At 40.3% G+C, this 27,565-nt stretch overlaps 1 long non-coding RNA gene across 1 annotated transcript in view; it reads left to right on the top strand.

Moving 5' to 3' along the window:
- Window positions 1-1,177: 1,177 nt before the first annotated feature.
- Window positions 1,178-27,565, top strand: part of LOC149437142 (uncharacterized) — a 470,898-nt gene continuing 444,510 nt past the window's right edge. The window contains exon 1 of the long non-coding RNA XR_016308166.1: window positions 1,178-1,837. This is a non-coding gene — a long non-coding RNA (uncharacterized LOC149437142). The remainder of the gene's footprint in view (window positions 1,838-27,565) is intronic.

The following is a 27,565-nucleotide window of genomic DNA, read 5'->3' as shown; positions in this document are numbered from 1 at the left end:
GTATGAGGTGAATGTGTCCATCTACATCCACAGGTATGAGATGAATGTATTCATCTACATATACAAGTGTAAGGTGAATATATTCATCTACATATACAGGTATGAGGTGAATTATTATTATTATTATTATTATTATAATACAGGATTTATATAGCATCAATAGTTTGCTCAGCGCTTTCATTATTGTATCCATCTACATATACAAGTATGAAGTGAATGTATTCATCTACATATACAAATATGAGGTGAATGTATTCATCTACATATACAGGTATGAGGTGAATGTATACATCTACATATACAAGTATGAGGTGAATGTATTCATCTACATATACAGGTATGAGATGACATTATCCATCTACATATACAGGTATGAGGTGAAGGTATACATCTACATATACATGTATGAGGTGAATGTATTCATCTACATATACAGGCATGAGGTGACGGTATCCATCTACATATACATGTATGAGGTGAATGTATTCATCTACATATACAGGCATGAGGTGACGGTATCCATCTACATACACAGGCATGAGGTGAAGGTTTCCATCTACATATACATGTATGAGGTGAATGTATTCATGTACATATACAGGCATGAGGTGACGGTATCCATCTACATATACATGTATGAGGTGAATGTATTCATCTACATACACAGGCATGAGGTGAAGGTTTCCATCTACATATACATGTATGAGGTGAATGTATTCATCTACATATACAGGCATGAGGTGACGGTATCCATCTACATATACATGTATGAGGAGAATGTATTCATCTACATATACAGGTATGAGGAGAATGTATCCATCTACATATACAGGTATGAGGTGAATGTATCCATCTACATATACAGGTATGAGGTGAATGTATACATCTACATATACAGGTATGAGGTGAATGTATACATCTACATATACAGGTATGAGGAGAATGTATTAATCTACATATACAAGTATGAGGTGAATGTAGCCATCTACATACACAATTATGAGGCGAATGCACCATCTACATATACAAGTATGAGATGAACATACAAGTGTCACATACAAGTGTCAGGTTGAATGAATGAGGTGAATGTATCCATCTACATATACAAGTATCAGGCTGTATGTATGAGGTGTGCTGAGTGTCAGGACACACGCACAGAGCCATTGCTGTCAGTGTCCGGAGCTCAGGATCATTGCAGTCAGCTGCCTCCTTCCATCCCTCTCCCCTCCATCCCTCTCTCTCTCTCTCCTCCATCTCTCTCTCTCTCTCTCCTCCATCCCTCTCTCCGCCTGTACTTGTACTCTTGCTCTCCCCACTCCACCCCCTTCCTCGTCTCCTCAGCATCCTCGTTGTCAGCCTCCTCAGCACCAGCCGCGGCTTCATCAGACAACGTGCGGAGTGAGTGGCAGCAGTCGGAGGGAGCCGACACCACAGAGGACGGAGGAGAAACTTGTGCTGACTTCTCTCCTTCCCTGCCCGCTACATTGTTTCCATCTTCCAGGAAGCGGCCAGGAAGACACCTGCTCCCCTCTGCTACTTTCCTGCTGAAGGTGGCATCCTCCTGAACTCTGCCGAGGTCCTCCTCCCACCTCCAGCCTCTCATTACCTTAGCGCTGCCCCCCTCCACCCCCCACTCCCCAGCCCAGCACCCCCATACTTCCATGCACACATCCCACCTCCTCTGCCTGCAAGTCAGCCTGGCTCCAAGTCACGTGTCAGTGCCCGAGGCAGACACCGAGGGAGAAGCTGCTCTTTCCTATTCACACCGCCATACTGTAATTTTACTCCTAAAAAAAAAAAATCTAATTTTTATTCCAACATTTTACTCCCCACTCTGGTGAGTACCTTCTGGGTGACATTCTTGTCCTTTTTAATTTTTTGTCTTTTTTTTTCTTTTTTGGTTTTGTTTTTATTTTTTTAATCTCTTGTTATTATTTTTAACTTGTTTAAAGATGGGAGCTGGGGCATGCTGCTTTTTAATCCTGAGTGCAAGTTTTTGTGGCAGGCTGCTGGGGGCTAGACAGAGAAGTGCTGCTGGATCTACAGGCTGCTGCTGGGAGATCCTCACAGCTCAGGATGTGCAACTGGTTCTCCTTGGCAGTGTAAAGTAAATGTTATTGTTTCTTTTTTTTTTCTTTCCCTTCTAAAAATAAATATTTTTATTCCTTCCAAAGCATGTTTGGTAACTCTTGCTTCCTTTTTTCGGATGCTCTTGGTCCTTTTTTTTTTTGTCTCTATGGTCTGCAAGAGTTCAGTGAGATGTTAACCTTCTTTTTCTTTTCTTGAAATCTGGCAAAAGCACCTCTTTTGTTAGTTTTGTTTTTTCTTTTTTTCTTCTTCTTGTTTCCTGTAAATTTCTATTAACCCTTTCATAAGGTGGCAACTTTTTTTTCCCAGTGTGATCATATATATATTTTTTTTAATTTTTTTTTACTCCCCCACCCCCTTCACCTATTCAAATGCCATTGCCTATTTGATGTGTCCTTTCTTGCAATGATATGGGGTCACAAAAAAAGATGATGTATGTCTATCTGCTCTGTACACATATTAACATTTCCAATTGATGGCAGTGGAAGGTGTTTTTTTTTTTTTTTCTTTCTGGAAAATGAAGTGCGCTTTGGTTTCCTTGTCAACAGAAGATGAAGTGAACGTCTGAGAGGCTCACAGTGCAGGTACTTCATCTCTTGAAGGCGTTTCCACTGTTTGCAATCACGAGAACAGCAACTACACTGCCTATTGCCTTTTACTGTATATGTCTATAAGATACTCAGTAAGTGTCACTGTTATTACTTACGAAGGCTTTAACGCATCGCTTTGTAACTTGGTCATACTATTTGCTTGCAAGGAAGTCTACCCTTTCTGCAAGCCGAGGCTTTCAAAGAAGTTTTGTGGTTGAGCCAGTGTTGTTGTGGGATTGTGTACAATGTAGGTGACTCTTTATTGCCATTGTCCATGCAAAGGATCAAAACTTAGGCAAGCTTAACCACTGCCTGCATGATGCCCAAGTCATTGAATATTAGTTCACTTGCACACTAGAGTATTGATTTATTAAAGATGTCATGAAGGTTGTACGCATTTCAGTTTTCAAAAGTGATTTGACTGATTGTGGTGTTGAATAGCTCAATTTTGTCACTTATTAAAAAAAGATCACGATGTTGGAGGGCAGACTAAACCTATATGGCTAGAGGTTTTACATTTTAACCCATGCTGGCTTTTTAATATATTCCAGGAGAAAACTGCTTAGATTCAGAGCTGCAAGTGTTGCTAGACCCTCCAGGGTAAGTGCCCCAGGTCCTCTACTAAGTCCCTGAGGTCTTCAGATATAGAGATCAGGAATTTCATGCATTATATAGTCTTGCAACAATGTACAATATATCTACTTTTCAATCTATCTATTATTGAATTTGTCATCATAATGTGACATTACAGTTTTTACACCAGTTCATTATATTAGTCTCAGATTTGATCCAGAGTGGTCATCATCGTATCCCATTAGCCCCTCAACATTTTAATCTATGTGCCCAGAGGTGCCCCTGGTCTGTTAGGACCCTAGAAACGCTCCTGTTCAAAGCCCTTGGAGAGTAGAGGTAATTATTCAATATGGCTGCCCTCGCACTGAAATCTCCAGGAGTTCAGGAGGATGATGCATGTTCAAGAAATGTAATCTTGCTGAGGTTCTCTTTAAGAATTCCATTATAATGATCATTGATAGGAAATATCTGGCATGCAAACAATATTCTGCTTTACAAGTTTGTAGTCCAGCCTTTCTCAACCAGAGTTCAGTGGAACCTTAAGGTTCCTCCAGGGTCTCTTTGGGGTTCTTTGAGTTATGGTTCTATGACCTCCCAAAAGTAGTGCCTGCATAGGGTGCAGATTCAATGCTGCTTGGCAGAACCAGCGGTCTGACACCAGAGACCTTTTTAGTTTCCTGTAAGAGTGGCAACTTTTCCAACTGAGCACTGATGTACATTTCCCGCTGACCTCCAAGGAATTGTGTTTAGCAGGAGTTTTCAGAGACCTGGAAATTATTTTAAAGGTTCCTCTGGGTTAAAAAGGTTGAAAAGCCTGCTGTAGTCCCTTAAGAAAAATGATGCTCAAAAAAAAACTTTTCTTCTATGTGCTCTTGTGAGTTATTCTGAGCACAGGAAGTCAGATCAGCCAGCAAAGCTAGACGAGTTGCAAGTTTATGTTTTCATGTACAAATATCCAGTTGGTTTAAGTGGAAGTTAAAAAGATTGGCTGTGTGAAGGCACTGCAAGTTTTCAGTATTGGCGTAAAACCTATGCTCTTTAGCTGTCCACATGACCTGCTTAGATATGATGATGACTAAACAGCCCTGCTGTTTGCTGGTAGTGTTTTTTAATAGTGTCAGTTCTGGAAAGGTCAAAAGACATCTCTAGAGTTATGTGAATGCATCTTAAACAGCCTTGCATGTGTTTGGATTGTTCTGGATGAACGGTTTATAAACCCTTGTCAAATGTTGGAATCTGATTGAAATGATTATATACATAACTGTTTTTTGCTTGCATCATATGTATTGTGTGATCATTATTCTCTTGCTATTTACTTATAACGTTTTGTAGTTATGATATATGAATTACTGCTTGTCATAGATTTCTATTAGATTACATTATGTCGGTTAGCATCTCCAGATTTATTTTTTTTTACATGAATGGGATAAACAACACATACAATTGTAAGTGGAACTCTGTTGTTATGCTAAGGCTGACTATGTACTTCATCCTTAGCTGAGAATGTTGTTGCCCCCAAGCGTTTTCAGGCAGGGATACTGATGCTGTCATTTAAAAGGCTAAAATATGACAAGCAAGAAATAGCACAAGACATATCACACACAGTGCTTGTCTGTTTAGAAATGAGTTTACAATCAGTGTAAAATGTTGGAGTGCCGAGTGTTAATAAATATGTGTGGAGTCCATCCTGTACACTGCTCTAATGCTTTGTTGTATTATTTATCTTGAAGGCAATTGTCTAGTTATGTTAGGAGCATGTCTAACTACTTGTATGAAGATGGTTGGATAGATACATTTGAATATATATATATATATATCAACTAACATTACTATTTACTGTACAAGGAAAAGCACATTATCTAGATTCAAAGGTGAAATAATATTAAAATACATTTTTTATTTTAATGTTTACCTTGAATTTATAGTGAATCTGCTACAATTAAAGAAGTAAGTCACAATGAAATAACAGTGTTGCCATGTACACAATGGTTTAACTTTTATAATTTTATGATGCCAGGGATTGAAGGCTCTGTCCATCTGAAATTAATATTTAATTTATAAGTGGATCATGCTAAATCAAACTATTTATCAAGTTGAGAGAGAGAGAGAGAAGCTATTAGATGGTTTGACTTCTTCAACTTCTACCAAATCTGTATATCTAATTTTTGTGTAGACTGACCCTTTGTTTGTTCTGTTTGAGGGTCAGTGTCACACCAGGTATGTTCAACTGTGATGGGCATCTTTGCCCAGAGCAGTCCCAACACATGGACAAGGAAAGTTGTCTTATGTCCGTTTTGTTTAGTTCACACCAATGTGCTGCGATGGTGTGCATGTAAAAAAGTAGGATGTGCAGTACTTTTTTTCAATGCAATGTGTCGCCTCACACTATACTTCATTGCAGCATGCTGCTGTGAATGAACACGAATAGAATGTCATTTTGTGACATTCCAATAAAGTTGAAAAAAAAAGAGTAAAAAGTATAGCGCTTTGTATTCAGTGCATGGGCTGTGTGCTCTCCCAAAGCACACAGCAGGGCCAGGAGCTAACAAAAGTGGTCTGATGCAGGATCCTAGAGATTTCTTTAAAAATGGGCTACGGCCTGTGTGAATTTTGTATTACTTATGTGGACTATCTTGATCTTTTGTTCTTTTCCGCTGTTGCCTTTTAGAAGAACAGTAAATGAGTAGATGCTAATAGGGTTTTTAACTTCTCAACTTTCTTTCCCTGGAATGCAGCAAAAAGCAAGGGAAAGACACCTGACTCGGATGCAGAAAGCAATAAAAAAATCTACTCTAAATTAAGTTCCAGTTTGGATTTGCTGTTTGGATTGAATATCGGTCAATACACTACCATTAAATTAGCCGCTGGCTTTAATACGTTTACATAGTTTTTTGGCTTACCATCCTAAATATTATTTTACTACTGTAAGTAATAGCATTTTTTTTTTAAGTGTTACTAAATCCACAACAGTAATATCAGTGTGTATATGCAGTAAAGCATGCTTGTTATACTCACTGTGAAACCTAAGGGGTTAATCTTTGACATTGTGTAAAAAGGCTGTCTGATCTTGTCGTCTCTGATCCTCCCCTTCCTCTATTGTCTCCTGTCCACCTGCTGATAGTACAGAGCTCTAGGAGTCACTCTGCACATGCTCAGTTTAGTGTGTATGGCTAGAGACAGAGGGTCAAGGGGTCAGGGGTTATGCAGCCTTATAGGACAGTCAGAGGAGAATGAAAACTAAAAGATTAACCAGTCTTTAGTTGGTCACTGATAGAAGTCACAAGACTACTTTATACTGCTGATAAGAAAATATATTTAGCAGTTTACATTTAGTAAAATAATTGCATTTCCATGTTTTGTGTACTGTGGGAGACCAGATATAGTGAATGTAGGGTCAGGGGTTTAGAAATACTTTAAAGATGTAAAACTGGCCATACATGAATTCTCTCATCCACACAACTGAGGTGGATGGAAGAATCCTCCCTGTTCATTTATTTTGTTCAGACAGGAGGGACTGGTTCAAAACAAATCAATCATTAGATTAGGAATGGGAATGGCCATAGATGGACTGAACTTCATCTGTTATCCAACTGGCCAAATTTTGATCCATCTATGGCCTGTTTTAGTATTTCCATAAATGACAAACAAACCTTTTTTTTTAAGTTAAGTTAGTTTTTGTTAAGTTTGAAATTACACTGCATCTGAGCAGCACAAACCAAAAACATTATTGAATTAATTTTTTAATATTCAAAGCAAATTCCCCCCATCCATTCGTGTCTGCATGTTTTATTTTGCTGAAAAATCACATTGAGAAGCACCCCTACAGCAGCAAGTAAGGGCAGATGAATTTACTTCCAGGAATCTGGAAGCCATCTACCCTTAGTTCTGGCAGTAGGATATGCTTAGCTGAGATAGCCCCTTCTTCCCTCCTAGGACTCCTAGGGTGTATGACATAATTTGCCTAGGCCCGGAAACCAGGAAGTAACTGAAGAAATATAAGAAAAAAAGTTTAAAACAAGTAAATGTAATATACACTGCTCAAAAGAATTAAAGGATCACTTTTTAATTAGAGTATAGCATCGAGTCAGTTAAACTCCTGAGATATTGATCTGGTCAGTTAAGTAGCAGAGGGGGTTGTTATTCAGTTTCAGCTGCTTTGGTGTTAATTAAATTAACAACAGATGCACTAGATGGGCAACAATGAGACGACCCCCAAAACAGGAATGGTTTTACAGTTGGAGGCCACTGACATTTTTTTCCCTACTCATTTTTTTCTGACCATTTTTCACTAGTTTTACATTTGGCTAGGGTCAGTGTCACTACTGGTAGCATGAAGCGATACCTGGATCCTACAAAGGTTGCACAGGCAGTCCAACTTTTCCAGGATGGCATGTCAATATGTGCCATTGCCAGAAGGTTTGCTGTGTCTCCCAGCACAGTCTTAAGAGCATGGAGGAGATTCCAGGAGACAGGCAGTAACTCTAGGAGAGCTGGACAGTACCGTAGAAGGTCCTTAACCCATCAGCAGGACCGGTATCTGCTCCTTTGTGCAAGGAGGAACAGGATGAGCACTGCCAGAGCCCTACAAAATGACCTCCAGCAGGCTACTAATGTGAATTTCTCTGACCAAACAATCAGAAACAGACTTCATGGGGGTGGCCTGAGGGCCCAATGTCCTCTAGTGGGCCCTGTGCTCACTGCCCAGCACCATAGAGTTCAATTGGCATTTGCCATTGAACACCAGAATTGGCAGGTCTGCCACTGGCGCCCTGTGCTTTTCACAGATGAGGGCAGGTTCACCCTGAGCACATGTGACACACGTGAAAGGGTCTGGAGAAGCCGTGGAGAATTTATGCTGCCTGTAACATCATTCAGCATGACCGTTTTGGTGGTGGGTCAGTGATGGTCTGGGGAGACATATCCATGGAGGGATGCACAGACCTCTACAGGCCAGACAATGGCACCCTGACTGCCATTAGGCATCGAGATGAAATCCTTGGGCCCATTGTCAGATCCTTCACTGGTTCAGTGTGTCTTGGGTTCATCCTGGCGCACAACAATGCCTGGCCTCGTGTGGCGAGAGTATGCAGGCAGTTCCTGAAGAATGAAGGAATTGATACCGGTGAATGGCTAACACACTCGCCTGACCTAAATCTAATAGAACACCTCGAGGATATCATGTTTTGGACCATCCAACGCCATCAGGTTGCACCTTAGACTGTCCAGGAGCTCAGTGATAACCTGGTCCAGATCTGGGAGGAAATACCCCAGGACACCATCCGTCGTCTCAGGAGCATTCCCCGACGTTGTCAGACATGCATACAGCACGTGAGGGCCACACAAACCAAGGGCAGACTGACAACTCATGGGGCCCCCGGGCAATAGGGGATCATGGAGCCCCTGTGTCCTTGCCCAAACTCAAAAAAGCCTATGAAAAAGGTACCAGGGGCATCTAATGGGGCCTCTACTGACCCCAGGCCCTCGGGCAGTGCCCGAGTTTCCAAATGGTCAGTCTGACCCTGACACAAACTACTGAGGACCATTCTGAGTTGCTGCAATGACATTTCAGCAAAATGAACTAGCCTGCTGCATCATTTTTTCACTTTGATTTTCGGGGTGTCTTTGAATTCAGTCCTCTGTAGGTTAATAATTTTCACTTCCATCAAATAATGGGGCATCCTTACATTCCTAACACATTACCCAGTCCATATCAGTATAGATATCCAGCATGATATTTTCCCCATTGAGATGTAATGTATTTTCAAAGAGTTCCTTTAATTTTTTTGAGCAGTGTACTTTCCTATCTGTTTACTAATATTAGCAGCATAAGGATAAAAAATAGTCAATTTTGACAGAGAATGAAGTTCCATTTTATGTTCAATATGTGGTATATACCAGGAGTTGACAGTTTTAGAATGTAGGTCGTTAAAAGCATCCAGTCATATATATACTGGACAGCTCAGCCTCCATTGGACATCTGATGTTTGTTTTTGAAACTGTAATAGTACCAGGTTTTCAACCACGTAGAACTGGATCTCTTGTGGTGTGCCCCAGGTCCTGAGGCTATGACTGATCAACCACCATACTGATGTTGTAGTATCTGGGGCAGACTGGGAAGGGTGCATTTGTCCCCCAGGCCAGTGCCTACACTGTGGCTGCTGCCCACTTCATCCCCAGTGTCAGATACTATGGTTGTGTCCCACAAACAGAAGGCAGCTTTCTAGACAGAAGTGCCAGATTCCAGAGGACCCCCTTCCAGGTTCATGAAGTGACATCATACATTTTGTGGTACTTTTAACTTTTCAGGCAGTGGGCCAAACATTCCTGCAAAAGAAAGTGGAGCAGTGCTCTGTAGGGAAGCCAAGTCCTTCATATGCGCACTCAAATTGTGAATCTAGCTTAAAAAAACACACTTGATGATTTTGGTAGTGAAGAGTCTAATATTAAAAATGTAACATTATAGTGTATATATCAATAAGGGCTGTATGTTCCCTATACCATACCACATCATTATGTACTCTGCACTGTATGCTCCCTGTTTCATGTCACCTGTTTCTGAAAGCTGTACTGTACATATCTTTTCCACTCTATATACTTGTGTATGCTGTGATGTACATTCCCTATTTCACTCTGTCTTTTTCTGTAATCTGCACTGTATGATCCCTGTTCCACATCACATCCTTCTGTATTCTGCACTCTTAAGTTTCCTATTCCACATTACCTCATTCTGTACTCTGCACTGTTCCTTGTTCTGTGCTGCCTTCTCTTGTACTCTATGGTATATATTCCTGGTTCCACATCACTTCATTCTATATGCTTTGCTATATGTTTCCTATTCCACAACTCCAATGGCCAATGCTGAAGAGAACTTAGAAAAGCATTTTCTTGTAGATAGGCTAATGTTAAACCCTTCTATTGATCCTTATTTATCCATCCCAGCACTTTTCAGTAATTTACAATGGAATAACTGCAATCTATCATCCATTTGAAGCTTTTAAAAACGAAAATGATGTCTATTTTTTGCAGAAAATGCCAGATAAATGTACAACAGGCATAAAGACCTCCGCTATAATGAAAGATTCCCTAAACTGAATTTATTACCCCCATCCTCCAGAGAAAAGCAATTAAAGTGAATCTATCATTAGAAAAATATGTGTGCTGCCATGAATGATCTCTCCTTCGAAAATCCTGGTTCCCTGCCCATCAGCACTTTTTGAGTCACTGACCCTGAACAAGTATAGAAAAAGGAATTCTGACACTTATGTATAGCATGATTTCTCCAGTTATGTGTCTCAAAAGTATTAAGCCAATTAAAGCCAGGCCACTAGTTTTGTGAAAAAAGGTCACCAATGGCACCCTACATATATTTTTAATGATAGAGCCACTTAAAGGGAGAATGTTGATTGCCAAATATACTGTATGTAAAGGTAACAGCTTTTCTAGACCAGAATTCCTCCAGAGGTTGCTAGAGGTTCCTAGAGCAGGTTTTGCCTCTCAGATAGGTAACTACTAAAGCTGGCCACACATTTATTAGTTTTTGTTAGATCAGCCAGCAGTCTGACAGAAAGAAACTGAACAGATTCTCCCTATCCACACATCCAAGGTGGAAAGAGGAATCCTCCCAGCTACACTATTGTATTCTGACAGCGGGACTCCTCCTCTGTCATAATACACTGATTATGGTTGCAGGCAATTGCCTGCAGTGTTGATCAAACACAATTTTTCAACAAGCCCAGTCATACAAGTTGATAATTATATTGACTTCTCGCTAATGGGAATGGCCATAGATGATTTGAAATTGATCTGGATTTCAAGCCATCAATGGCCAGCTTTCCAGTGATCTTTGTAATGGTCTATAAGGGGGGATTTTACCCAATGATCACATTTGTAAGGAACATTCTTCCCACTGACCAACACGTTAGTATACTGTGCTAAATATCAGCAGGGTTTCCTGAGGCTGGAAATGGGAAAGGGATCCTCCACATTAAAAAGTTTGAGAAACACTGGTTCAAATAGTAAATTATTGGGAGGCTGTTAAAAATTAAGTCACCATAAAAGATACTAACACACTCCTTGCAAATAGATGGAAAAAATGTAACCTCTGAAAGAGCCATGAAAATGTGGAATCATCATCTAGAGGTTTAAGGCACCTCAGCGGATTGTTTCACTAAAAGACTGGATGGGCTTTGAAAGATACAAAAATGTAAGCAGTTACTGAGATTTCAAGGAAATAAAGTCAGAGACTGGAAATTTGGGGAATATTTGAATTGTGTTTGGAAGTTAGGAAGGCATGTTTTCCCTCTTGGAGGGAATCAGTTGCATTCTAAGAGTTCTGAAGAATTTTTTAATGTAACTTTTTTTGTCATTGAATGCCACTTTAAGTAGGTACCAACATTTATCAGCTATTACTTTATATTTATGGCCCTCTAATTCACTAAACACTTGACTCCAGGGCTAGCTCTTGCCCCTGCCATCCCCATATCCAATGAAAGAGCCTTTATTGGCAACTAGGAAACTGTACTTGACAGGTAGTTGGGCAGGGTTTTGTCTCACAGTCAGCAAAGTCAAACCCATGGTATTTAAGGCCCTATTAGTAATCAAGCTTTGGCTGGCCCAATTTGTAAAGTTTTCATTGATAGCTCTGTGAGTTCTTGCTGCTTCTGTTTCACAGAAAGAATATCAGTTACTTTTTTATAAATCAGTTACTTTTTTATAAATACAAAGCACTTGTTTTTCAACTTTGCATACCTTGCATTGTAGTGCATACCATCTATTAATAAGTATACTTGTAACAAAAGGTCACCTGAAGTGTCCTTTTGTAGTGTGATATAGGTGGTGGACTGTTCTCCAGCACACTGTTCTTAGAAAGAAGTGACTCACTCTGAGTTGCTAGTTTTATAAGACTGAAAGCATTTCTATTGTTGAATCAGAATAGGCTGAGAACTCATTAGATAATTATAGGGAACGTGTTTGAAAGAAAATCTGAATAACAAAGATATACATTGTAAATCTGGATGCTAAAGGCAGCTTGTCTACTTCTGAATATGATTTTAAATGACATACAGTAGTTGCATTGCCTATAGTAGATATTAAAAAGCAATTTTTCATGAATTTCCATACTGGGCGAGAGAAGCTAACCTAGTCCAACCTAGACCCCTGCACATAGTATATCTGGGGCAACCTTAGCAACCATGTGCTTTCACCTGAGTTGGTATGCACAAGTATACGTGTGTCCAGGGAGAACAGTCAGTGGTCACTTCCAACAGAGGTTGTAACATGTATCATAGCCAGCTAAGAAACACCCCAGAGGATCAATTTACAATGAAAGTGGACTTCCAGGCAGCCAGCTAGATTGTAAATACAGTATATGTTTATTGTTTTATGAGCCAAACAAGATTTCTAAGTTTGGTCAGGCACTCTTGTACTATTTCTGCCCCAGCTAATAAGTATGATCACTCTGCTACCTTCTAATTAACATACACCTACATTTTCACTGGATATGGGTGATAATGTTGATTCACTATTCAGCAATGAGGCAGGAGGTGGAAAGTTCACTTAGGAAGCTGAAAGATGAATGGCTTAATGTGCCACCTGTCTGGCTGTACAATGTGGAATAGGTGTGTAAATCACAAGAATAGCTGTACAGAATGAAAAATCTATCATCAGGTAAACAATTTAAATTACTGCAGCATAAATATTTCAACTCTGAAAAATAGCTGTTTTGCTTTAGCAAGTCATGGAGAGAAAAAGGAATGTAAGGAAGCGTTGTAGGGTTTAGGTAGAACAGTGATGACATGAGGGTAATACAATGTCTACCTACCATTAGATGTGCTGATGGACAGGTTACTAGACTATAGAGAGAGAAAATCACCCTTTTTATAATAGTAACTGCTTAGCTCATAGAAGTTCATTATAGCAATTGAGGAACAATACCTAAGCGATAGACTTTAAGCATTGTGTGAACTCATGACTGACCAGATCAGTAGAACAAGACAGGTTAATATTACTAACTGTTAATGATGTGTCACTTCTCAAAGTCCAATTCAGATCACAGATTTATATAGGTAATCAGTTATTGTACTAATAAACTTTATTTTCATACTTTCAGTACTTTTTGATGCAGGGTATTTAAAGTTGTTCTGGGGCAGGGTATTTAAAGTGGTCCCTAGTGCAGTTGAGGCATGAGAGCCCATTTTGGATTCTGCAGTGTGCATGAGAGCAGAGGCTTTCTCGGCTATCTCCTCTCCCATTGGCTCAGGCACAGCAGTGGGAGCCATTGGCCAGTGAGGAGGGAGTGGGGGTGGAGCCGAGCCAGGCTCAGTGTGTCTTAAGGACAGATTCAGCTTGGGAGCAAGCATGCCCGGGTGCCTCCATAGCAAGTGGCTTGGGGCACTTGCAGGGGCACACAGCATGAGGGAGGGGCCAGGAGAGCCAGCAGGGGACTGGGCTGCTCTATGCAAAACCATTGCACAGAGCAGGTAAGTATAAAATGCTTGTTATAAAAAAAATAAAATGAAAACTGTGCCTTTACAATCACTTTAAATATTCCTATTGCAGCAGAATTAAAACCAGTGTTCTCAGTAGATTAGTAGGTCAGACAACCCCCCCCCCCCCAAGTCTTGCATAAAGGCAAGTGCTTAGGGATTAGGATGCTTGGAGAAAAGGAGGAAGCAGCATTTTCACTGGAAAAATAGGAATTTCTAATAAAAACCATACACAAATTCTAACATGCAGTGGTACAGGACTGTGTTATTTATGACTTTTTTTCATATATTTTTTGTTTGTTACTTGTGATTTGTTTTTCGTTGTTTTAAGTCTAACTGTAACTTTAAGCAGAGCTCCATCCTAAAGGGGAAGTTTCACTTTAAGGCTTCGGCACCCACTCCCTGTTAAGGATGGGCACCTTTGGGGAGCGGGTACCCGAGTTTGACAGATACCTGCTGTGCTTCAGCTGTGAGGCAATCAGGAGCAGAAGTTCTCCTCCCCCTCCTCTGTCCCTCCCCCCCCACACATGCGCAGTGGGCACCCAGCTGTGAAGCTGCAAGCTATCACATCTGGGTGTCCACAGTTAAGATGCTGGCATCGGGGACACAGGACGACTGGTGAACCCTGCTGCGGTGAGGACACTGCTGGATCCTGGGATGGGTGAATGGCTGTTTTTTAAAAGTCAGCAGCTACAGTTTTTGTAGCTGCTGACTTTTCTTTTTTTCACCGGAGACTGGAGATCCGCTGTAGCCTCCCTGGCGGTATTCCCAAGTGTAGCTCGGGAGAAAAGTTTCAGTACCACAAGCGGTAACCCCGAGCTACACTCGGGCTTACCATGTGGCGCTGCTCCTGGATCTGTTCTTCACTTACCTTGTCCTGCTCTCCCACGATGTCCCTCCTGCACTGTCCCTGGCAATGTCCTCCGGCGGATGCCGGCATCTGTCATCTGGGTTCCATCCCCTGTGAGCATCGGGACGTACGGGAACGGAATGGCGGGAAATTGGAAAATGACAAAAAGTGACATTCACTAAATTCACTAAAATCACATAGTAAACATTACTGTATCAAACCATTTCACATACATTTTGTCCCGAGTGCTTTGTCCTGTTCCCTGCCTGCATTTTTACTGTTCTTTCTGCCTGGAAACTGAGAAATGTCCATAGCATCCAAAAAGCATCCCTATATGTCAAAAGCGGTTTTAGACCAGCTAGAGAACAGCGATAGTAAATTAGAACTAGTTGCAGAATTGAGTGATGATTCGTGGGGAAATTCATCATCAGACACTGAAAACGATTTTGCGACTTGATGTGCAAACTTGGCACTATATTTCAAATGTCAGTGGTTTTTTTTTATTATATTATTGAATTAAATGTATTATTATATTATTATTTTTTATGATTATTTATTAAATTATAATTTATGATTTCATGTTTGAAATTGTAACATACCCGGGATGTTTACTAGACTATTGTTCGGACAGATTTCAGTGAGATATTCCTAAAAATTACAGACCTACAATAAAAAAATACATATTTCCATGCAAAAAAATGTACTGCTTTGAGCACAGAAATATGGACATAATCAGACCGCTAGGGAGGTTAATATTTTCCCTGTTGGGATTTATAAAGTTTCTGAATCTGAATTCACTTAGTGAACAGTCAAGCAATATAGTTTGTGAATGGAAGAAACATGACTTCAAAGGTGTCATCGTAAGTTATAAACAGGCTGTACAACTAAGCCATTCAGATAGCCTGCTTATGCAGCATTTTGCATGCTATTTATTTATTTGCTTTTTCATAGACTGTGGAGCTAGTCCTAAAAAAATATTTGTATAAATAAGCCAGAGCATGTTTTATGAAAGTTCCAAACCCATGAGATGTAACTCGGTCATTGCTAAAGTCTAAGTCATACTATCAAATAGAAAGCTAAATCCTGCTATTAAACTTACTGGTGATAAATTATTACAATATAAGTTCAGTAGAAGGTATCATTAGGTGGCTGTGCGTATGTTTAGTTAGTCAATAGTCCTACTGAGGTGTGCTATTGGAACCCTCCTGAAGGTTGAAGTGCTATTTTATAGTGGGCAAGGGGACAAGTCTAACCCACACAAATGCTGGCTTTTAAAAAGTCATTACTTCCATAGCATTTCAGTGATCGCACTCTGCAACAAAACAGATAACCAATGAAAGGTATGTCAAGGCAACTTATAGTGATAGTAAAGCCTATTTTTTTTAAATTGAATTTAGAGAAGCCTAGATATTGGGATTGATTTACTAAAAAGGAAACGAGCTGCTCATTTTGAAAGAGTAGTTACATTTTGCATGGGAATTTTCCTTAAAGCTAAGTGAATGAGGTAAAGCTCTGTGGACTTCTATCATGTTCAAGCAAAAATGCAGCTTTTTTTTATTGTGCATGATTGGGTACTGTTTGCAATGTGAAATTTCACTACATTCACTAAGTTTTATTTGTTTTTTTTTGTTTTTTTATACTAGTAATGGTGGCGATCAGTGACTTATAGCAGGACTGTGGCGGGCAATCTGACACTGGGTGCGAACTGACTAACTGCCACTGACATCTACAGTGACACTAATACAGTGATCAGTGCTAATTAAAAGCACTGACACTGTACTAATGACACTGGGCAGGAAGGAGTTAACATCTGGGACAATCAAAGGGTTGCTATGTATTAGGGAGTGTTTGTATTGTATACTGTGTACTGTTTTACTAAGTAGACCTGCTGCTTTCTATCTCTCTGCTATAGAGAGATAGAAAGCAGCATGCCCATGCTGACGGGAGAGAGATCTGTGTTGTTTGCACACAGATCTCTCCCCTCTCAGCTTCACCGATGATCACCGAAAATTGCCGGCCGGGACCCGTTGATTGATAGTCAGCAGCCACACACCCCTACCCGGAAATGCAAAATCACATATATTCATGTGATTTTTGCCCAGCGAAGCCACCCTGTAGTAGTACATCTGCTATGGGGTGGTGGGCAAGTGGTTAACAATGCGGTATTTACTACTGTAAATAAATATGCCAACTGTTGCTCGAGTTAATTTACTGCATGTTTTCACTATTAAAACATGAAATAACTCATGCTGTATTTTAGTAGCATTTTTAGTGAATTTCAAAAAACTTTTTGAAAAATGCTGTACAGTATCTTACCGAATACTCGGATGCAGTAAGATACCTCTTTGTGAATGGAGCCCAGTGAGTTTTAGGTAGGATTTTAAATTGTTTTTTTTCATTTAGTATCAGTGTCAGTTAGTGTTAGGGTGTTTTTGATACAATAAAAAAGGTGAAAAGCTCACTATTGTTTCTGAACCCTCACACGGGCACAAACAAAAAAATAACACACATTTGGGGTATCGATGTGAATGTCAGAGTAGTAGAATTTGTTTTAGGGTGTTCTTTGGTGGTAGGTGATGGTATTGACAAGAAATACAGCTACATTTCATTTTTTTACTATTTTAGGCCAGTTTTTCCTTGATAATAAAAAAAATCAGGAGATAGCCAATACCATTTACCACCAAGTGAAAGCCTAATTTGTTCTGGGAAAAAACAAGACATAATTCACCTGGATACAATAAATAGTTGCATTATGTTCTAATAAAACATCCTAAAGTTTTAAACCTTTGTTCAGATGTTAAGATTTGTTTAATCTTGGTGATGATGGGTTAAGAAATCTGATAAATGTTAAGAAATATGTAATTTTGCAATCTTTAGTTGCTTATAAAGTTGCTATCATTGAATTTGCAAATAATTTGCATAAAAAATTAGAGAATATATTTAGTGTGACCCAATGTATTTCTTAGATGCAGGTATAATAAGGGCACAAATAATGCATTTACTGACTGTAATGGGCACGACAATGAGAAAACACTTAGATTAAATTACTGGCAGTTGGAAATCACTAGCGTTCACATTAACGCTGCAAATTTCTATTGATTCCTTATGTACGAGTCTCAATAAATTGTTGTAAATTAGTGGCCTTATAGCTACTGTATAAATACAAGGAATGTAATAGTGATAACATAGAGGATATGCTTGTGAACACAGGTCTCTGAAAAATAAACCTTTTTTATAACAATATTTCTTTAAAGTTGAGCCTTACCTTTCCAGTATCTTAGGACAAAAAAATAATCAGAATTTGTATTATGTGGGTACTGTACCCTGTAATACCTTCCAACTGGAATATATTGACAATTCACTATCTAAGCCTTTAATAGTGTTGTGAAATGTTTAAATTACAAACTCTGGGTTGTTAAAAATGTCTTGAGTTCAGTGAGGAAATTAATTTACATTTTAATGACTGAAGAACAACCTGGAAATGGAAAGAAGTCCATAAGGAAATATTCATAATGAAAATTTCTATCAAATTATTGGACAAATTGCAGGATTTTTAACTTGCTATATGACTCATTGCACAGGCAAGTATAAAGTGGATAGCACATAGACAGACAGTCAATACCAGATGGGTGGAGGTGCCTGAAATACTTAAATCGTAAAGACATAAACAGTAACTAATACATTTAATAACGTAAAGAGACACTGCCATCAATTAACATTTTTTAGGCTACTCATATACTTAATTAGTTTGAAATTAGCACCTACTGATGCTTCCCTTGCTAATAGCCCTGTAGCTTTCTTCACCCGTTGACACTTTTAGGAGTGTTAGAGGCTTTCTGTAGTAGACCCTTTACTGGCCCTGATTTTACCAAGGTTTTTGGCTGCTGTCTAGCTGCTGCCTGTGAAACTTCCAATGCCTGAAGCTGTATGCAAGAGAGTGCCTGCACATTATCAGGGTCAACAGTGAGTTCCAAAGCTTGGCACAGATGGAGAAATCTCAGCCTGTTCCCCACTTGTACTCAGCAGTAACGGCTTTCCTAAAGTAAGGAAGGAGAAGCGCCTCTAAGTGCAGCAGACCACTTTAATATAGCATAAAAGTAGGAACACTCACATGTAGGTAGATTAATACCGGCATGTTAAATGTAAGGTGTTGATCACCAAGTAGAACGGCTGTCACTGGTGTCTACTGTGTCCGCAAGGCTTGACAAAGGAGCATGCTTCCACCACTAGAGGCCAGCGCATGCTCCGAAAAGCATCACATTGCATCCTGGTCTCTGACGTCATCATGCCCAAGCCGACATTGCGCTCCAGTGTGTGTTCCAGCTGTCATTGAGGAGTATGTGCACTTCGGCCAGCTCCACATCTGTCTCCCTCCTGCTACCACGCTGCTCCAGTGAGATGCGGACACAATGGGCACCAGTGACAGCCGTTCTACTTGGTGATCAACACCTTACATTTAACATGCCTGTATTAATCTACCTACATGTGAGTGTTCCTACTTTTTTGCTATATTAAATTGGTTTGCTGCACTTAGAGGCGCTTCTCCTTCTCTCCTTACTACACAGATTCTGCTACAGTACTACATGGAGCTTGTCCTTAGTGCCATACGGACCTCCCAATCCAAGTCACCCTAACCATCTTTACCTACTATTAGACTGTTCTGGACTTGGTTCCAGTATTTGCGCTGATTAGTATTTCTATTTTTTGTACGGCTTTCCTAAAGTGCCAAAGGTTGATGAAAGCTACAACACTGTTACAAACAAAAGGCATGACACATTGCTATGTAAGGGTAAGTGCTGATGGTAAAGATGGTAAGAAGCCTGAAGTCACTAAAGCTAAATTTTAGATGTATATACAGTGGGGATCGAAAGTTTGGGCACCCCAGCTAAACATTTGTATTAATGTGCATAAAGAAGCCAAGGAAAGATGGAAAAATCTCCAAAAGGCATCAAATTACAGATTAGACATTCTTATAATATGTCAACAAAAGTTAGATTTTATTTCCATCATTTACACTTTCAAAATAACAGAAAACAAAAAAATGGCGTCTGCAAAAGTTTGGGCACCCTGCAGAGTTAATATCTTGTAGTGCCCCCTTTGGCAAGTATCACAGCTTGTAAACGCTTTTTGTAGCCAGCCAAGAGTCTTTCAATTCTTGTTTGAGGTATCTTCACCCATTCTTCCTTACAAAAGTCTTCCAGTTCTTTGAGATTTCTGGGCTGTCTGTCACGCACTGCTCTTTTAAGGTCTATCCATAGATTTTCAATTATGTTGAGGTCAGGAGATTGTGAAGGCCATGGCAAAACCTTCAGTTTACGCCTCTTGATGTAATCCCCCGTGGATTTCGAGGTGTGTTTAGGATCATTATCCATTTGTAGAAGCCATCCTATCTTTAACTTCAGCTTTTTCACAGATGGCATCAAGTTACCATCCAAAATTTGCTGAAATTTTATTGAATCCATTTTTCCTTCTTCTCGTGAGATGTTATCTGTGCCACTGGCTGCAATACAACCCCAAAGCATGATAGATCCAACCCCATGCTTAACAGTTGGACAGAGGTTCTTTTCATTAAATTCTGTGCCCCTTCTTCTCCAAACGTACCTTTGCTCATTTCGGCCAAAAAGTTCAATTTTAACCTCATCGGTCCACAGAACTTGTTCCCAAAATACATCAGGCTTGTCTATATGTTCATTTGCAAAGGTCAAATGATGATTTTTGTGGTGAGGACGTAGAAGAGGTTTTCTTCTGATTACTCTTCCATGAAGACCATATTTGTACAAGTATCTCTTTATAGTGGAATAGTGTACCACAACTCCAGTGTCTGCCAGATCTTTCTGGAGGGATCGTGCAGTCAAACGTGGGTTTTGAATTGTTTTTCTCACAATCCTGCGAGCTGTTCTGTCTGATATTTTTCTTGGTCTTCCAGATCTTGCTTTAACTTCCACTGTTCCTGATGACTGCCATTTCTTAATTACATTCCGAACAGAGGATATTGACATCTGAAAACGCTTTGCTATCTTCTTATAGCCTTCTCCAGCTTTGTGAGCGTCAATTATTTTCAGTTTCAGTTTTCTAGACAACTGCTTAGAAGAACCCATGGTGCTGATTGTTGGGGCAAGGTCAGATGAGTCTGGGCATTTAAAACCTTTGAGATTGACATCACCTGGTCTTCCCAGATGATGATTGAGAACAATCCATGACACTGGCAGGTCTCAGCTTTGCAAAAGGGGCAGTGCATGCTATAAATTCTGCAGGGTGCCCAAACTTTTGCAGACGCCATTTTTTTGTTTTCTGTTATTTTGAAAGTGTAAATGATGGAAATAAAATCTAACTTTTGTTGACATATTATAAGAATGTCTAATCTGTAATTTGATGCCTTTTGGAGATTTTTCCATCTTTCCTTGGCTTCTTTATGCACATTAATACAAATTTTTAGCTGGGGTGCCCAAACTTTCGATCCCCACTGTATATATATATATATATATATATATGTACCTAATTTTGACCTGGTAACAGCCTTTTGCGGGTCCCTCTACAGCAGGGCTGTAATGTGAGAGGAGGAAGCAGCACAAGGTGCTATGAAATGTGTTGACAAAAAGCATGCTGATACGCAGCGATAGACCTGAGCTCAGAGGAGGTAGGTTGAATGATGCTGGCCACCAGAGGATACCTAATGGCAAATATAAAAATCCTGCGGGGGACATCGCTGGACTGAAACTGAATGTTGCTGTAAAAGCTATTTTTCGTATTTTATCCTTTGATGGCTACTCATTTTTACCTTGCTATATTTAGCTGGAGTTCTGCTTTAAAGAAATGCTAAGCTGAGAAAAAATAAGCTGCTATTGCTAAACTCTCTTTTCGATAATTCTGCTTGCCTGACTGTTATGTTATTCCAAAAGTTTTAATAAACATTGAGGCTGGATTCACATCTGTGCGTTGCAGTAATGCATGGTATAACATGCACTTTAGTAACACACAACCGGCTTTTCTTTTTAATGGCACCTAATGCACCTTTCAATGCACATGTAAGCGCATTCATTGCAATGCACCATGATGCACAAAAACCATCAGTGCATTGTAGTGCAATGTGTGCAAACAAAAAGGTAAATGCCCGTTTATTTTTGCACTTTTGCAGACCACTGCAGAGCTGTGAAGGGGGTCTAACTTAAAACAAGCATGCAATGCAGAAGTTCTAATTTTCTCTGACTTCATTTCCTGCATGCTAGTTTAGGTCAGTGACTCAGAAAGCAATTAAGCCAGAGACAGCCAGGTAACTAGCACTTTTTAAGAAGGACTGTCAACACTGGCAGTCTTCATATTTCTCTAATAACAAGGTTCCTTCAGACAATATCTCTTTCTAGTCAAGGTTCTACCCTTTTTCATATCAGCACACTTATTTACAGTATATGGGATAATACTGAAGAAAGTCTCATATTTGGTAAACATTTAACACAGCAATGTAATTAAATTGTCATCCACAATTACATACTTCCCACGCATTTATACATTAAAAAAACTGTTTTATGTAGTTATTACAGTTTTCCATCTTAAGGCTAAGCACCCACTCCTTGCACCCCTTTTTATCTTTACTTGTCTCCGCTCTTTTGAGATCCCCACTGGGCACTACAAAGACTCTTCCTCAATAGTTTTCCAGCTGTGCTTCTACTACACACGTGCACCACAACCTCCATTCATTCCAATGGTAAGGCCTCTACTGCCAGTTAAAAACAGTTATTCTTTAATATTTCTTTTTCCAGTTGTGGTACTGTGCTCTCTGTGTCTGCGATTACATGCCTTTAAATGTATGTAAACCCAAATTCTATTTTTCAGTATCAGAATATAGTTTGCCTAAAGTTATTCTAAAGGTTATTTTTTTATTTTCTAGTTTTTTTTAATATAACAAATGTGTCATATGTACCTGCTCTGTGCAATGGTTTTGCAATGGATCCTCTCTTTCTCATTTCCCCCCGGATCCCCCGCCGGCACGCCTGGCTCCTTCCCCTTGACTGGTGCCCCCAATAGCAAGCCGCTTGCTATGGGTGTACTGATACATGCTTACTCCCAAGCCCCGCTCTATGCATCCATAAGTCACATAGAGCCACAGCTCGGCCCTGCCTTCTGCTCTCTCTCATTGGCTCTCACTGGCTGTGATTAACAGCAGTGGAAGACAGGCACCCATGCACATTGCTGGTTTGAGAGGGGACTCAGGTGAGTGAAAAGGAGGGACTGTGGGGGAAACAGCACACAAAAGGTTTCTTACATTCAGCCTATACAACCACTTTAAGCAAATACTTTCTGTTAAATTGGTTGTAAACCTCAGGCATGAAATATGAACAAAGCATATCCCTCTATAGTGTGTATTTATCTCAATTCAGAGCATTAAGTGTCATTTCTGTCTGCTGCCCGTTCCTGCTATCCCTTCTAATGACTTTTCTTGGCACCTGGAGAAAATTGGTGACAGGAGAGGGATATCCTGCAGATTGACAGGCTCAACTCTGTTCTATGTGAAGGGATGTGTCCTTTCTCTCCAATTAACTCTCCGAGATCTACTCACTGAACTCTGCAGTGTGTGACATCAGATCCCTGCCCCCTGCCTCTGGAAGCTGTGTAAATTCTGCACTTTAAACTGGTGTAGAGAAGAGAGGGCTGCAGATAAACAGGTATAGGTAGGATAATTTGTTTAATCACTGTGTATCACCTGAGGCCAGTCACTTTACTGGGTACATGTACGAGTTTATAACCACTTTGATCTGTGTCAATTTTTCTTATGTGGAAATTCTGCCAGTAACAACACTTCCTGTTGAAAGCTGAAACATAAAGCCACTTCCTCTCAATTAGCAGAAGCATTGTCAGCCTGCTCTGTGTATTCATTCAGTTGACCATGGGGCTGAGACCCAATTGGAAGCACAATGGCCAGCTAAAGGAACATGCACAGTGGGGTGACAATGCTGCCACTAATTGGGAGGCAGCAGCTCAGACAGAACTGTCAGCCTGCAATAAGAAGTGCACTTACTGGTAGAATCTCCAGATGAGAAACTTTGAAAGAGATTCACAAAATAAATTATTTGCTTAGGAAAACTGTATATGGTAAAGCATGATGCCAAACTGAAAAATAGATTTTGGTTTTACATACATAATAAATACTCTCTTGGAATGTGCTCAGATTAACAGATCTGTAAAGCACCAGGCAGCGACATGTGGCATGGTATAATCTAGGCATCACTAAATAGCGGACCACGGTCTGCAAATACCATATAGGACTGATTGACAGTCCTATATGGCCCGCGACTCCGCCATTTAGCAGCCAGGATGTCCTCTGCCAGCTGATAGCCTCCTCCCCCGGCTTCCCCGTCGCCATCGCCACAGTAATTATCCTTATAGCGGGTAGAAAGCACAGCATGTCCAGCCAGAGGGCGGGAACTACCCAGTTTTTCAAATTAACAAGCCAGTGATTGGTTGTTAGGTGTTCCTAGCAACCAATCACCTGCCTGTTAACATGAAAAGCATGTCCCACCCTCTGTCCAGGGATGCCGTGCCTTCTACCTGCTGTGTAAGGTAGGAACAAAAAGGTTAGAGGAGGGTTGTGATTGGCAGGGGGTAATGTAAGGGAGGGGGTATTCATATAATGGAGACTGGGCTGCAAGGAAGGAAGGGGGTCATGAAGGGGACCAGTATACAAAAAAGGGGGACTGTAAAGGGGACTGGGGTACAATTAAAGGCCTGTAAAGGGTACTGTGGTGCAAGAAAGGGGGGCTGTGAAGTGGGCTGGGGTGCAAGGAAGGGAGGAATGTGAAAGGGACTGAGATGCAAATAAGGGGGAGACTGTAAAGAGAACTTGGGTGCAAAAAAAGGGGTGCTATGAAGGAAACTGGGATACAAGGAAGGGGTGCTGTGAACAAGACTGGAATACAAGGAAGGAGGGCTGTGAAGGGGACTGGGATACAAGCAGGGGCACTGTTAAGGGGACTGGGGTGCAAAAAAAGGGGTGCTGTGAAAGGGACTGGGATACAAGGAAGGGGTGCTGTGAAGAAGACTGGGATACAAGGAAGGGGCTTATGAAGGGGACTGGGATACAAGGAGGGGGGCTGTGATGTGAAAGAGTGACAGAATACACTGATGTGAAGGAGAGGGGGACTTTGATGTGAGGTGGGGGCTGAGGACACTGATATAAAAGGTGGGGGTCTGTGATGTAAGAAGGGGGGGCTGTGATGTGAAAGGGGGACACAGGACATTTAGGTAAAGGAGGCGCTATGATGTAAAATGGGGGAACTTGGATGTTAAGGAGGCTGTGATGTAAAGCAGGCACTGTAATGTAAAGAAGTTGCTGCATTGTAAAGGGGGGCTGTATTGTAAAGGGGGTGCTGTGATGTAAAGAGGGGGTTCTGCAATATAAAAGGGGGCGCTGTGGTATAAAGGGGGAACTGTGATGTGAAGAGGGCTGTGATGTAAAGGGGAAACTGTAATATAAAGGGGAGGGGCTGTGATACGAAGAAACTGAGTCATAGCACAAACATGAGACTCGGACCTTTGCTGGATGAAAATTTTAATGACCGAACCTCCATGAATTTTAATTTATTATCCCTGGTATAATCTATTGCAAATGATAATGTCATTTCTAAACATTGTATTAGCTCCCATTCACATACAGTCAGGTCCATAAATATTGGGACATGGGCACAATTCTAACATGTTTGCCTCTATACACCACCACAATGGATTTGAAATGAAACAAACAAGATGTGTTTTAACTGCAGACTGTCAGCTTTAATTTGAGGGTATTTACATCCAAATCAGGTGAACGGTGTAGGAATTACAACAGTTTGCATGTGTGCCTCCCACTTGTTAAGGGACCAAAAGTAATGGGACAATTGGCTTTTCAGCTGTTCCATGGCCAGGTGTGTGTTATTCCTTCATTATCCCAATTACAATGAGCAGATAAAAGGTCCAGAGTTCATTTCAAGCGTGCTATTTGCATTTGGAATCTGTTGCTGTCAACTCTCAAGATGAGATCCAAAGAGCTGTCACTATCGGTGAAGCAAGCCATCATTAGGCTGAAAAAACAAAACAAACCCATCAGAGAGATAGCAAAAACATTAGGCGTGGCCAAAACAACTGTTTGGAACATTCTTAAAAAGAAGGAACGCACCGGTGAGCTCAGCAACACCAAAAGACCCGGAAGACCACGGAAAACAACTGTGGTGGATGACCGAAGAATTCTTTCCCTGGTGAAGAAAACACCCTTCACAACAGTTGGCCAGATCAAAAACACTCTCCAGGAGGTAGGTGTATGTGTGTCAAAGTCAACAATCAAGAAAAGACTTCACCACAGTGAATACAGAGGGTTCACCACAAGATGGAAATCATTGGTGAGCTTCAAAAACAGGAAGGTCAGATTAGAGTTTGCCAAACGACATCTAAAAAAGCCTTCACAGTTCTGGAACAACATCCTATGGACAGATGAGACCAAGATCAACTTGTACCAGAGTGATGGGAAGAGAAGAGTATGGAGAAGGAAAGGAACTGCTCATGATCCTAAGCATACTCCCTTATCAGTGAAGCATGGTGGTGGTAGTGTCATGGCGTGGGCATGTATAGCTGCCAATGGAACTGGTTCTCTTGTATTTATTGATGATGTGACTGCTGACAAAAGCAGCAGGATGAATTCTGAAGTGTTTCGGGCAATATTATCTGCTCATATTCAGCCAAATGCTTCACAACTCATTGGACGCTTCACAGTGCTGATGGACAATGACCCAAAGCATACTGCAAAAGCAACCAAAGAGTTTTTTAAGGGAATGAAGTGGAATGTTATGCAATGGCCAAGTCAATCACCTGACCTGAATCCGATTGAGCATGCATTTCACTTGCTGAAGACAAAACTGAAGGGAAAATGCCCCAAGAACAAGCAGGAACTGAAGACAGTTGCAGTAGAGGCCTGGCAGAGGATCACCAGGGATGAAACCCAGCGTCTGGTGATGTCTATGCGTTCCACACTTCAGGCTGTAATTGACTGCAAAGGATTTGCAACCAAGTATTAAAAAGTGAAAGTTTGATTTATGATTATTATTCTGTCCCATTACTTTTGGTCCCTTAGCAAGTGGGAGGCACATATGCAAACTGTTGTAATTCCTACACCGTTCACCTGATTTGGATGTAAATACCCTCAAATTAAAGCTGACAGTCTGCAGTTAAAGCACATCTTGTTCGTTTCACTTCAAATCCATTGTGGTGGTGTATAGAGTCAAAAATGTTAGAATTGTGTCCATGTCCCAATATTTATGGACCTGACTGTACATACCCTGCCAACTGAATGACTTGTCCCTCTTTTGGAACCAAATTTTTCTGTCCCTCTTTTGACCTCTTTTGTTACTCTTTTTGGTCCCATGTGTAGTCCTCTATTAACAGCATGTGCTGTTTAACTACCAAAAGTGTTATGTTTCACTAATCATTTCACATTTTTTGGAATTATCTTTTTAAGTCAGTAAAGGAGAAGTAGTAATGGTAAAATGCACAATGTGGTTTAACCATTCACATTTTGTTTATTAATTCTTCATGGTCTGCATAACAAAGGATGTGGCAGGGGTGTGTTCTTTCCCTACTTTATGTTAAAAGGTGTCTTTATTTCTCATATAAAGTTGAGGGGGTTTGCACATGTTTGTATTTAAAAATAAGTAACATACAAAAATATAAATAAGAAAAAAATATAGATAATTGGAAAAGAGCATTTACAAATATAAAAATGAAGGTACACTATCATCTTTTAAAATGTACAAAGAATATAACAGAATATGTGAGAAAATCAAGGCCAAGAAAATACAAAATGAATGACAGGTTGCAAAAGAGAGTAGGAAAAACTCCCAAAAAGGTTAGGTCTGAGCATGTATGCCCTTTACAAGACAATTTTGAGTTGGTGACTGGGGAAAAAGAGAAGGTAAATTTATTAAAATACCTTCTTCAGCTATGTGTATACAAAGGGCAAT

Source organism: Staurois parvus, unplaced genomic scaffold (assembly GCF_062004578.1).
Source record: "Staurois parvus isolate SC_StPar_1 unplaced genomic scaffold, SC_StPar_1.0 ptg001302l, whole genome shotgun sequence".
Lineage (NCBI taxonomy): Eukaryota > Metazoa > Chordata > Amphibia > Anura > Ranidae > Staurois > Staurois parvus.
This window is presented reverse-complemented; position numbering and strand designations above follow the sequence as displayed.